The sequence below is a fragment of the Aquarana catesbeiana genome, linkage group LG10, assembly GCF_042186555.1.
Source record: "Aquarana catesbeiana isolate 2022-GZ linkage group LG10, ASM4218655v1, whole genome shotgun sequence".
Classification (NCBI taxonomy): domain Eukaryota; kingdom Metazoa; phylum Chordata; class Amphibia; order Anura; family Ranidae; genus Aquarana; species Aquarana catesbeiana.
The window spans coordinates 127480804-127495060 of record NC_133333.1 but is presented as its reverse complement, the minus strand read 5'-3'; positions in this window follow the sequence as shown (position 1 = coordinate 127495060).

Below are 14257 nucleotides of genomic sequence, written 5' to 3'. Positions count from 1 at the left end.
GGACAGCGGCTCCATGACAGATAGCTCTGACGACGGAGTTGTGGTCCCTGCTAAGGTCAGGCGTACCAGACCCCAAACTTCTTCTGTCCTTGAAGTGCAAGAACCGCAGGGCTCTCGTATGGAGCAGAGAAGTATTAGTGCAGCTATTCCTTCTGGTGAACTGGCAAGCACCAGCGGCCTAGTACACCCTGGTCGTACATCCAGCACTGCAGTAACACTTGGTGACGTGGCGAGTCCCATAAGTGCAGTTCAAGCTGGCGAGGTGGCAAGCACAAGTAGTGTCCCGCTGCCACCAAGAAGACGAACATAGGCCCGTCGTGCCCATAGTGCCCTTCCTGCTGCATTCGCCAATCCGAATTGGGTACCCACCACTTCTGCAGCACCCGTACTTCCTCCATTCACTGGCCAACCCGGAATTCAGGTGGAAACAGTTGATTTTACGCCACTGGATTTTTATTCGCTGTTTTTCACCGAAGATCTTTTTAGATCTATTGTGGACCAAAGCAATTTGTACGCTGGTCAACACATCGCCGCTAATCCCCAGTCCTCCCTTGCCAGAGATTGGAAACCAATTACGGTTTCCGAATTTAAGATCTTTCTGGGCCTTTCCCCTTAACATGGGCATAAATAAAAAGAGTGAGTTGCGGTCATATTGGTCCACTGACCCAATTTACCATATGCCCGTGTTCTCTGCTTCCATGGCCAGCGCACGATACGAGCCGATTTTGCGGTTCATGCACTTCAACGACAATGAACTCTGTCATCCTCGTGGAGACCCTGGATACGATCAGCTCTACAAAATTCGGCCCCTCGTAAACCATTTCAACCAACGTTTTGCAGACTTGTTTACCCCCCATCAAGTTGTCTGCGTTGATGAGTCCCTGATTAAATTTTCTGGCCGCTTGTCATTCAAACAGTACCTTCCCAGCAAGCGTGCCAAATACGGGGTCAAGATGTATAAGCTCTGTGACAGGGCCACAGGCTATACATGTAGTTTTCTGGTTTACGAGGGCAAAGATAGTCACGTAGAGCCGACAAACTGCCCTGACTACATAGGAAGCGCTGGCAAGATAGCGTGGGACTTGGTGTCACCCTTATTCGGAAAGGGGTACCACTTGTACATGGACAATTATTACACAAGCGTGCCACTTTTTAGCCACCTTTTTGATCATCAGATTGGAGCATGTGGCACCGTGCGACCTAATCGCCGGGGCTTTCCCCAGCTGCTTGTAGACTCCCGTCTTAGGCTGGGGGAGAGAGCCTGCTTGAAGTGTAATAACTTGCTCGCTGTGAAGTGGAGGGACAATAAGAATGTTTTCGTTCTTACCTCCCTTCATGCAGACACGACGGTCCAAATTCCTACGGCGACTGGTGTTGTGGAGAAACCCCTCTGTGTCCACGAATATAACTTTAATATGGGAGGGGTGGACCTCAACGACCAGTTGTTGGCGCCGTACCTAATTGCCCGTAAGGCCAGATGCTGGTACAAAAAAGTGCCTGTTTATTTATTTCAATTGGCTTTGCTGAACGCTCATGTGCTATACAGAGCTTCAGGACAGACTGGATCCTTCCTTAAATTCCAGGAAGAGATTGTCAGAGCCCTTCTGTTTCCAGACGGTGCTCAACCTCACCTTCCCCAACCAAATGCAGTAAACCGGCTGCATGAGAGGCATTTTCAATATGTCCTCCCGAGTACCCCTACCCAACGAGCCCCCCAAAAAAGATGTCGTGTCTGCAGCAAGCGCGGATTTAGGTGTGACACACGGTATTATTGTCCCTTCTGTCCTGACAATCCTGGTCTTTGCATGGGTGAATGTTTTGAACGCTACCATACACTAGTTGAGTATTAGCGTAGGGTACAGCACTGCACAGACTAGGACACACTTTCACAGGGTCTCCCAAGTTGCCATCGCATTTTGAGAGACCCAAACCTGGTACCAGTTAAAAAAGTTAAAGTTACAAAAAAAAAGTGTAAAAAAACAAAAAAAAACAAAAAAAAGTAAAAAAGAAGAAAAAAACACAAAAAAATATATAAAAAACAAAACAAAAATAGTTGTCGTTTTATTGTTCCCTCTCTATTCTCTCTCTATTGTTCTGCATTCTATACTGCAATGTTTTATTGTTATGTTTTTATCATATTTGCTTTATAGGTATGCAATTTTTTTATACTTTGTTTTTTTATTGTTAACCACTTTTTTGTTTTCAGGTACGCCATTCAGCTGCAGAGCGGATTTATTTATCTTGACAGCAACAGCGTTTGCTCCCACGATACATAAAGCTGTGACTCCAGCGCTGTCGGAGGTGATTTCACCACCACAGTTACATACTTCAGCATATATGCCGAAGCGTGGGGGCAGCAGTGGGTGGAGGAGCGATTTGCTCCTGCCTTTTGTGGGAGGATGCCCCATGCTTCGGCATATATATATTTTAGGTAGGCACAGGTTGCGTTAAATGTTTTATTTTTTACTATTTTTTTTTGTATTTGCTTTGCAGGTATGGTAAGTATTAATGTTACTTTGTTTTTTTGTTAACCATCATTTGCTTAGCAGGTACGCCATTCAGTTGCAGCACGGATTTATTCATCTTGACAGCAACAGCGTTTGCTCCCACGATACATAAAGCAGTGACTCCAGCGCTGTCGGAGGTGATTCACCACCACAGTTACATACTTCAGCATATATGCCGAAGCGTGGGGGCAGCAGTGGGTGGAGGAGCGATTTGCTCCTGCCTTTTGCGGGAGGTTGCCCCCATGCTTCGGCATATATATACGGTGCATGTATGCCCATCATTAGAAGTGGGTGGATGAAGGGAGGTATTCTAATGGTGGGCATACCCACCGATCAATATCTTTTTTTCGTTCAGCCCACAGGCTGCATGAAAAAAACGTTTACAATATATGCCCAACAAGGACCAGCAATGTACTGGTATGTTGCTGGACTTTGAGTGGTTATACCAGAATGATGCCTGCAGGTTTAGGTATCATCTTGGTATCATTCTTTTCAGCCAGCGGTCGGCTTTCATGTAAAAGCAATCCTAGCGGCTAATTAGCCTCTAGACTGCTTTTACAAGCAGTGGGAGGGAATGCCCCCCCACCGTCTACCATGTTTTTCTCTGGCTCTCCTGTCCCAACAGGGAACCTGAGAATGCAGCCGGTGATTTGGCCAGCTGACCATAGAGCTGATCAGAGACCAGAATGGCTCCAAACATCTCTATGGCCTAAGAAACCGGAAGCTACGAGCATTTCATGACTTAGATTTCGCCGGATGTAAACAGCGCTATTGGGAAATTGGGAAAGCATTTTATCACACCGATCTTGGTGTGGTCAGATGCTTTGAGGGCAGCGGAGAGATCTAGGGTCTAATAGACCCCAATTTTTTCAAAAAAGAGTACCTGTCACTACCTATTGCTATCATAGGGGATATTTACATTCCCTGAGATAACAATAAAAATGATTAAAAAAAAATAAAAATGAAAGGAACAGTTTAAAAATAAGATAAAAAATACCAAAAATAATAAAGAAAAAAAAAAAAAAGCACCCCTGTCCCCCCCCCCCTGCTCTCGCGCAAAGGCGAACGCAAGCGTCGGTCTGGCGTCAAATGTAAACAGCAATTGCACCATGCATGTGAGGTATCACTGCGAAGGTCAGATCGAGAGCAGTAATTTTAGCAGTAGACCTCCTCTGTAAATCTAAAGTGGTAACCTGTAAAGGCTTTTAAAGGCTTTTAAAAATGTATTTAGTTTGTCGCCACTGCATGTTTGTGCGCAATTTTAAAGCATGTCATGTTTGGTATCCATGTACTCGGCCTAAGATCATCTTTTTTATTTCATCAAACATTTGGGCAATATAGTGTGTTTTAGTGCATTAAAATAAAAAAAAAAAATGCGTTTGAAAAAGCGCTGCGCAAATACTGTGTGAAAAAAAAAATGAAACACCCACCATTTTAATCTGTAAGGCATTTGCTTCAAAAAAATATATAATGTTTGGGGGTTCAAAGTAATTTTCTTACAAAAAATAATAATTTTTTCATGTAAACAAAAAGTGTCAGAAAGGGCTTTGTCTTCAAGTGGTTAGAAGAGTGGGTGATGTGTGACATAAGCTTCTAAATGTTGTGCATAAAATGCCAGGACAGTTCAAATCCCCCCCAAATGACCCCATTTTGGAAAGTAGACACCCCAAGCTATTTGCTGAGAGGCATGTCGAGTCCATGGAATATTTTATGTTGTGACACAAGTTGCGGGAAAAAGACAAATTTTTTTTTTTTATTTTTTTTTTGCACAAAGTTGACACAAAATGATATATTGCTCAAACATGCTATGGGAATATGTGAAATTACACCCAAAATAAATTCTGTTGCTTCTCCTGAGTACGGGGATACCACATGTGTGAGACTTTTTGGGAGCCTAGCCGCGTACGGGACCCCGAAAACCAAGCACCACCTTCAGGCTTTCTAAGGGCGTAAATTTTTGATTTCACTTTTCACTGCCTATCACAGTTTCGGAGGCAATGGAATGCCCAGATGGCACAAACCCCCCCCAAATGACCCCATTTTGGAAAATAGACACCCAAAGCTATTTGCTGAGAGGTATAGTGAATATTTTGCAGACCTCACTTTTTGTCACAAACGTTTGAAAATTGAAAAAAGAAAAAAAAAATACATTTTTCTTGTCTTTCTTCATTTTCAAAAACAAATGAGAGCTGCAAAATACTCACCATGCCTCTCAGCAAATAGCTTGGGGTGTCTACTTTCCAAAATGGGGTCATTTTGAGGGGTTTTGTGCTATCTTGGCATTTTATGGCCTTCGAAACTGTGATAGGTAGTGAGGAGTGAAATCAAAAATTTACGCCCTTAGAAATCCTGAAGGCGGTGATTGGATTTCGGGGCCCCGTATGAAGCTAGGCTCCCAAAAAGTGCCACACATGTGGTATCCCTGTACTCAGGAGAAGCAGCAGAATGTATTTTGGGTTGTAATTCCACATATGCCCATGGCATGTTTGAGCAATATATCATTTAGTGACAACTTTGTGCAAAAAAAAAAAAAAATTGTCACTTTCCCGCAACTTGTGTCAAAATATAAAATATTCCATGGACTCAACATGCCTCTCAGCAAATAGCTTGGGGTGTCTACTTTCCAAAATGGGGTCATTTGGGGGGGTTTGTGCCATCTGGGCATTTTATGGCCTTCAAAACTGTGATAGGTAGTGAGGAGTGAAATCACAACTTTACGCCCTTAGAAATCCTGAAGGCGGTGCTTGGTTTTCGGGGCCCCGTACGCGGCTAGGCTCCCAAAAAGTCCCACACATGTGGTATCCCCGTACTCAGGAGAATCAGCAGAATGTATTTTGGGGTGCAATTCCACATATGCCCATGGCCTGTGTGAGCAATATATCATTTAGTGACAACTTTGTGCAAAAAAAAAAAAATTGTCACATTCCCACAACTTGTGTCAAAGAATAAAATATTCCATGCCTCTCAGCAAATAGCTTGGGGTGTCTACTTTCCAAAATGGGGTCATTTGGGGGGGTTTTGTGCCATCTTGGCATTTTATGGCCTTCAAAACTGTGATAGGTAGTGAGGAGTGAAATCAAAAATTTACACCCTTAGAAATCCTGAAGGCGGTGCTTGGTTTTCGGGGGCCCCGTACGCGGCTAGGCTCCCAAAAAGTCCTAGACATGTGGTATCCCCGTACTCAGGAGAAGCAGCAGAATGTATTTTGGGGTGTAATTCCACATATGCCCATGGCATGTGTGAGCAATATATCATTTAGTTACAACTTTGTGCAAAAAAAAAAAAATTGTCACATTCCCACAACTTGTGTCAAAATATAAAATATTCCATGGACTCAACATGCCTATCAGCAAATAGCTTGGGGTGTCTACTTTCCAAAATGGGGTCATTTGGGGGGGTTTGTGCCATCTGGGCATTTTATGGCCTTCAAAACTGTGATAGGTAGTGAGGAGTGAAATCACAACTTTACGCCCTTAGAAATCCTGAAGGCGGTGCTTGGTTTTCGCGGCCCCGTACGCCGCTAGGCTCCCAAAAAGTCCCACACATGTGGTATCCCCGTACTCAGGAGAAGCAGCTGAATGTATTTTGGGGTGCAATTCCACATATGCCCATGGCCTGTGTGAGCAATATATCATTTAGTGACAACTTTTTGTAATTTTTTTTTTTTTGTCATTATTCAATCACTTGGGACAAAAAAAATAAATATTCAATGGGCTCAACATGCCTCTCAGCAATTTCCTTGGGGTGTCTACTTTCCAAAATGGGGTCATTTGAGTGGGGGTTTGTACTGCCCTGCCATTTTAGTACCTCAAGAAATGACATAGGCAGTCATAAACTAAAAGCTGTGTAAATTCCAGAAAATGTACCCTAGTTTGTAGACGCTATAACTTTTGCGCAAACCAATAAATATACGCTTATTGACTTTTTTTTACCAAAGACATGTGGTCGAATACATTTTGGCCTAAATGTATGACTAAAATTTAGTTTATTGGATTTTTTTTATAACAAAAAGTAGAAAATATCATTTTTTTTCAAAATTTTCGGTCTTTTTCCGTTTATAGCGCAAAAAATAAAAACCGCAGAGGTGATCAAGTACCATCAAAAGAAAGCTCTATTTGTGGGAAGAAAAGGACGCAAATTTTGTTTGGGTACAGCATTGTATGACCGCGCAATTAGCAGTTAAAGCGACACAGTGCCAAATTGTAAAAAGAGCTCCGGTCAGGAAGGGGGTAAATCCTTCCGGGGCTGAAGTGGTTAAGCATCATTAAAATCACTGCTCACGAAAAAACGGCCATATTTAAAAGTTTTTTTTGCATTGATACATGTCCCCTGGGGCAGGACCCGGGTCCCCAAACCCTTTTTAGGACAATACCATGCAAATTAACCTTTAAAATTAGCACTTTTGATTTTGAACGTTCGAGTCCCATAGACGTCAATGGGGTTCTAACGTTCGTGCAAATTTTCGGTCTGTTCGCAGGTTCTGGTGCGAACCGAACTGGGGGGTGTTCGGCTCATCCCTACCCCTGAAGAAGGGATATACTCCAAGACTCCAGAAACACATTGGGCTACACAAGTAGCTTTCTCTTCAATTTTCTCCAGCACTTCTTGTACTCAATGTGTATGATACATTGTATACGATTATGGTGATGTTTTGCACTAACATGCTTTTAACACTTTAATAAAAACAATTATATGTTTTACTACAATTTGTCTATATAAGTTTGCCCTTAAAGTCCCACAGTACCAGGGGTACTTTTCCTTTGTTCAGTCTAAAAACCAGGGTGCTACATCCTACATCCCAGGGGGGGGCAACAGGGCAATTGCCCCCCCCCCCCCAAAATAATAGCACACTCTGAGTCTGAATGTAATTGTCTCCTGCCGCTCTGCTGCCGGCCCGAGTCTCTCTCTCACATGTGCCGATCAGCAGCACCGAGAGAGAGACTCGCGTGTGGTACGTACGGGCGGCGGCGGTCTGACACTGAAGGAAGGATAGGTGGGTGGAGCCTCTTCCCTGCACTCGTTGCTAGATGCCAGGCGGCCCTGGCGTTAGCAATGAGTGACGTCAGTCAGGTCAGTCACACTGCAGTGTGTGAGTGAGTCACGGCGTCACGTCGGACTGGGATGGACGAGAAGAGAGGAGGAGGAGGGGCCACCGGGGGAGCAGCAGCAGCGTGACATGAGAGAGAACTTACTACAGAGGCTGCCTGCGCTACTCTGCATATGAAGAAAACAAGTAAACGATGTGCCTTGATTGTACCCTATGAGCCCTGAATGTGCCCTGATGTGCCCTGAATTTATCCCATGTGCCCTGACGTGCTCTGATTGTACCCCATGTGCCCTGAATGTGCCCTGAATGTACCCCATGTGCCCTGATTGTATGAGCCCCGAATGTGCCCTGATTGTACCCCATGTGCCCTGAATGTGCCCTGATGTTCCCTGAATGTGCCCTGATGTACCCCATGTGCCTGATGTGCCCTGATGTACCCCATGTGTCTGATGTGCCCTGATGTACCCCATGTGCCTGATGTGCCCTGATGTACCCCATGTGCCTGATGTGCCCTGATGTACCCCATGTGCCTGATGTGCCCTGATGTACCCCATGTGCCTGATGTGCCCTGAATGTGCCCTGATGTATCCTGATGTACCCCATGTGCCCTGAATGTGCCCTGATGTGCCCTGATGTGCCCTGAATGTGCCCTGAATGTGCCCCATGTGCCTGATGTACCCCATGTGCCCTGATGTTCCCAGAATGTGCCCCGAATGTGCCCTGATGTACCCCATGTGCCTGATGTGCCCTGAATGTTCCCTGAATGTGCTCTGATGTGCCCTGATGTACCCCATGTGCCTGATGTGCCCTGAATGTGCCCCATGTGCCCTGATGTGCCCAAAAATGCCCTGATGTGCCCAACTGTGCCCCATGTACCCTGATGTGCTGTACCCTGATGTGCTGTGTTCTGTTGCCCCGATGTGTGCTGTGCCCCAATGTGCTGTGCCCTGGGCCAGTCTGGATAAAGTCCAGGGCCACATTTTTGTCCCAGTCCAGCCCTGGTGTGGTATGTACAGGCGGCGGCGGTCACTCACACTTAAGGAAGGATAGGTGGGTGGAGCCTCTTCCCTGCACTCGTTGCTAGACGCCAGGCGGCCCTGGCGTTAGCAACGAGTGACGTCAGTCAGGTCAGTCACACTGCAGTGAGTGAGTGAGTCACCGTCACGTCGGAGGTCGGACTTGAGTCTCTCAGAGCCGGCCGACGTGACAGTGTGACACAGCCTGGACACGACACTAGATGCTCATCATGCTGGAGGCTGGAGACTGGAGTAATAGGCAGACTGTCTGAGACTTCCGTTCTTCCGCCGCCCCTGTTACAATACATACAGTTAGTGTAGTATAGTGGTCAGTTAGTGTAGTATGGGGGTCAGTTAGTGTAGTATGGGGGTCAGTTAGTGTAGTATGGTGGTCAGTTAGTGTAGCATGGGGGTCAGTTAGTGTAGCATGGGGGTCAGTTAGTGTAGTATGGGGGTCAGTTAGTGTATTTTCTGCCAGTGCCCCTCCCGAGACTAGGCTCTGGATCCGCCCCTGCCTCCCGCTGCCTAGGAAACTACGTCTGGTAGTTTGCAAGGAAAAAAATTTGAACTCTCAAGCCTGAGAGTGGATGTCCTGGGAAAAACTGGGATAGATAGGGTAACAGGGAAACATAAACAAAGTAACAATACATGCGGCGTACCACATGAAGTAAGTATACATAACATATGTACATAGGCAAGTGGCAGTTCACACAAGGGCAGTTAAATAGCAGACAATATATACAATTTTACGTGTGGCGTACCACCCGAACAAGTGAAGGGAATACAGAACAATAGCTTTGTATCCAAAATATCTATGTACTACTGTATGTACACCTGGAAGAATAGAAAATATTAGCATTGTTATACAAACTAAAAAATCACTGTCTCTCCTTAGCCAAGGAAGACATAATGGGCGCAGGAACACCTGAAAGAGAAGAAATAGACAGCATAGAAACACATTCTACTTCTACAATAACACAGTGCATTATATACAGTCAGGGCCATAAATATTGGGACATCAACACAATTCTAATCTTTTTGGCTCTATACACCACCACAATGGATTTGAAATGAAACGAACAAGATGTGCTTTAACTGCAGACTTTCAGCTTTAATTTGAGGGTATTTACATACAAATCAGGTGAACGGTGTAGGAATTACAACAGTTTGTATATGTGCCTCCCACTTTTTAAGGGACCAAAAGTAATGGGACAATTGGCTGCTCAGCTGCTCCATGGTCAGGTGTGTGTGTTATTCCCTCATTATCCCATTTACAAGGAGCAGCTAAAAGGTCCAGAGTTCATTTCAAGCGTGCTATTTGCATTTGGAATCTGTTGCTGTCAACTCTCAATATGAGATCCAAAGAGCTGTCACTATCAGTGAAGCAAGCCATCATTAGGCTGAAAAAACAAACCCATCAGAGAGATAGCAAAAACATTAGGTGTGGCTAAATCAACTGTTTGGAACATCCTTAAAAAGAAAGAATGCACCGGTGAGCTCAGCAACACCAAAAGACCCAGAAGACCACGGAAAACAACTGTGGTGGATGACCGAAGAATTCTTTCCCTGGTGAAGAAAACACCCTTCACAGCAGTTGGCCAGATCAAGAACACTCTCCAGGAGGTAGGTGTATGTGTGTCAAAGTCAACAATCAAGAGAAGACTTCACCAGAGTGAATACAGAGGATTCACCACAAGATGTAAACCATTGGTGAGCCTCAAAAACAGGAAAGCCAGATTAGAGTTTGCCAAACAACATCTAAAAAAGCCTTCACAGTTCTGGAACAACATTCTATGGACAGATGAGACCAAGATCAACTTATACCAGAGTGATGGGAAGAGAAGAGTATGGAGAAGGAAAGGAACTGCTCATGATCCAAAGCATACCACCTCATCAGTGAAGCATGGTGGTGGTAGTGTCATGGCGTGGGCATGTATGGCTGCCAATGGAACTGGTTCTCTTGTATTTATTGATGATGTGACTGCTGACAAAAGCAGCAGGATGAATTCTGAAGTGTTTCAGGCAATATTATCTGCTCATATTCAGCAGAATTTATTGGAGGGCGCTTCACAGTGCAGATGGACAATGACCCGAAGCATACTGCAAAAGCAACCAAAGAGTTTTTTAAGGGAAAGAAGTGGAATGTTATGCAATGGCCAAGTCAATCACCTGACCTGAATCCGATTGAGCATGCATTTCACTTGCTGAAGACAAAACTGAAGGGAAAATGCACCAAGAACAAGCAGGAACTGAAGACAGTTGCAGTAGAGGCCTGGCAGAGCATCACCAGGGATGAAACCCAGCGTCTGGTGATGTCTATGCGTTCCAGACTTCAGGCTGTAATTGACTGCAAAGGATTTGCAACCAAGTATTAAAAAGTGAAAGTCTGATGGATGATTGTTAATCTGTCCCATTACTTTTGGTCCCTTAAAAAGTGGGAGGCACATATACAAACTGTTGTAATTCCTACACCATTCACCTGATTTGGATGTAAATACCCTCAAATTAAAGCTGAAAGTCTGCAGTTAAAGCACATCTTGTTTGTTTTTTTATTTCAAATCCATTGTGGTAGTGTATAGAGCCAAAAAGATTAGAATTGTGTCGATGTCCCAATATTTATGGACCTGACTGTACATAAGTGAGTGATAATTACCCTCAGCCAAGAGCAGCGAAGCAGTGCAAATATACACTATGACATCTTAATTTATATATATATATGGTAAACATGACTATATCTAAGCACATGTACAGTACAGATGAAATGGGGCCACACACCCTTGAGGGTGCCACCCCTTTTCCATGACAATCCTAGAAAAAAACTTAGCAGCTCCTATTAAACATTCTACATAATGTGAACCAAGACTCACTCAGGTTGGCACTCTCACGCCATCTGGTGGTCAATATATCCAACTAACAGTCCTTATGTGTTTGTATAGTATATATATATTTTTTTTCGTTTAGTCCATTATCGAGTTTAAGGTGAGAACTTGCCCTTTTTGCCACAGCTTAATCTACCTATCTAGCTAAACACCCCAGTGTCCTTGGAGCACCAAAGTCCATCAATACCTCACTCAGGGTACAATCACACATTAACAGATTTTTCCCAGCAGTTTCCCTTCTTTTTAAGGATAACTCTGGAGACAGGAGGCATGGCTGTAATCAAACAGCAGTAGGCCATGCCATAATGCAAGGGACTGCACTTCCCGAAGGTGAAGTCCATCTTCAGGTCCCCTTACATTTTAAATCTCAGTCTGTCCACAACACAACTGGGGACTGAGAATAATTTTCCTTATTGACAAAGAACAGCACACGCTGAAGTCTCTCAACTGCAAATCAACGTGTCACTCTCAGAGGGAGGCACACTGGCGATTCCAGAACACAGGCCAGCATGACTCACTTGGGGCACTCCCTGCAACTGCCGGTAGAACACAGTCCAGCAGCACAGCTAAATAGAAATGTCCCCACAGCAACTTTCCCTTGAAGGTGGAGTAGCTTCTGTTAAGCATCCTGACTCCACAAAGCACACATTTGTAATCCAAAATAATTTCTGTAACTTGACACAGTTCAGTAGTATTTACCAGTAATACCTGGGATATGGCAGCTGTACAGGTTTCCCACTTATATCAGTAGTAGTGATGTAGTGCTGAAGGTCCTTCTTGTTAGGCCTGCGAATGATCACACAATCTGGAGTAATGTGCCGGCCATAGTCCCAAGTTTGCGAAACAGAAGAGTACCTTTCAGCATACCTTTGAGATAGCTTTTAAATATCAAGGTTCAGAAGGATCTTGAGAAAGCTTTGAAAGGCCACATCCACCCACTGTGCCTTCTTCTCCTGGATCTCCTCCAACTGAACCGGAACATATGGATACAATTAGCCATAATCCTCAGCCACTTTCTTGATAGTAATGCGCTGTAACATGGACAGCCTAGGCAGTGTTTTAGGGTCTCCACACCCAGGCAGAACTTATGCATCAGGGGCACGTTGGACCGGATGCCCAGCAACAACATCAGGTTTACAACCAAACTTGGTCACTTGAGTTGGCTTAGTAACAAGGACTAGGAATCCAACTCGCCCAACGATCGTCCTCAAAGGAATTAGTAAAACACAGGCATGGCGCTGCACTGGCAGACAGTTCTTCACGGTAGTAGCTTGCACAAGAAGAACCTCATCTTCCCCTAAGTCACATGCCTGATTCTCTTCACTATCAGTCCACTTTCAAGTCCATGATAAAGTGTCTGAGAACAGTTCAGAAATCTGATCGGATGGTATATCTGAAATGGATATAGTGGAGCACTCTTTAGCCGGGAGCAGGTTGCGCTTTGAGCTAACATCAACTGACAAAGCAACCTTATCTCCCTTACTGGCCACAGGTATCACAGCCCCCACTGGCACACTACTTTCACCCATTTTAGGCTTACCCGACTCCGGCGTCTTTCCCCCAGGAGGTTCCATCATCGAGGAATGCAGGTGGCCCCGATCACGGCCTTGAGGGATAACTGGAGCGCGGTGCCCTGGAGTAGCCACAGACATGAGAGGAGCAGCTTCTCGCACAAGCTGGGTGATAGCAGGTGGACTCTCGATGCTGTCCTCAGCTGGGATGGCGACATTCTTGTTCCAATCCACTTGTAGTGTCCGCGGATGTTGGACTGGTGAGATTACCTTGAGCAAGGGTTCCCCGTAGCGTCCACAGACAATCCAAGGCCGCAGATGCTTTGCCAAACCAAACTGCACCATCTTTTCCTTCCAACAATCGGATACACATGGCAGCCCTTCCTTATCCTCCACTGCAGAGCAGTATCTCCTCTCCCTGCCAAGGGATTGGTGTGTAGGCTCTCAGTAAAGTTTAGCGCCCGCCTCTTTCTGCCCACGGCGTGGCAAAACTTTAATGGAGTCTATTTTAACCCCTGCAGCACTGGCGTAAAGTGACAAAAAAACAGGCTGACACTCTACCATGAGCAATGGAGTGTGTTGTTCTTCCCCACATTGTTGGGATGCACAATAACACAGTCTATACGCAGTAAAGATGTTACTTGCCACCTTCCCACAGGCGAGACGAAATCCCAATGTAGCTGTAGCCGGTTGCTAAGGGTGACTGCTGTAGGAATAATGCCTTTACCCCATGTTGGACGCCAAATGTAGCAAGGTCCCGAGGCCGCTGAGGCCTAATGGTGACCTCAAGGGTTAGGGACAGCTGACATCCTTCCATGTAGAGTGGGTTACCAGGCATGGTGGGTGTGATGCAAGAGGAAATGATGGGCGCAGTCACTTTTGAATGCGAACAAGAGATTTATTGTCTCTTAACAGAACTGTGGGAGAGGGGGTTAGGGTCAGGACACCCTTGAGTAGATGCAATGGTAATTGGCAGACTCTGAGACTTCTCTAGGTAGACAGCTATACAGTGGAAGGCCTCCAGCCGGATAACACTTCTGTATAGGTAGGACTGCTGTCTTCTATGGCAACTAATCTTGCAATAGTCAATAAAGGTAGCTGTGCATAACTCTTGGTAACACCGAAAATTCCTTTACTTATCTCACAGTATCCCACTGTAGATCTTCACTAAACTGAGCTCCCAGTTTCTCGCTAGACTTCCTGATCCCAGTTGTCACTGGATTCCCTGAGCTCTTCCACAGCTATCCCGCTGTATACTCCTCAAGCGTCACCCCTGCTATCCTGCTGCATCCCTGGC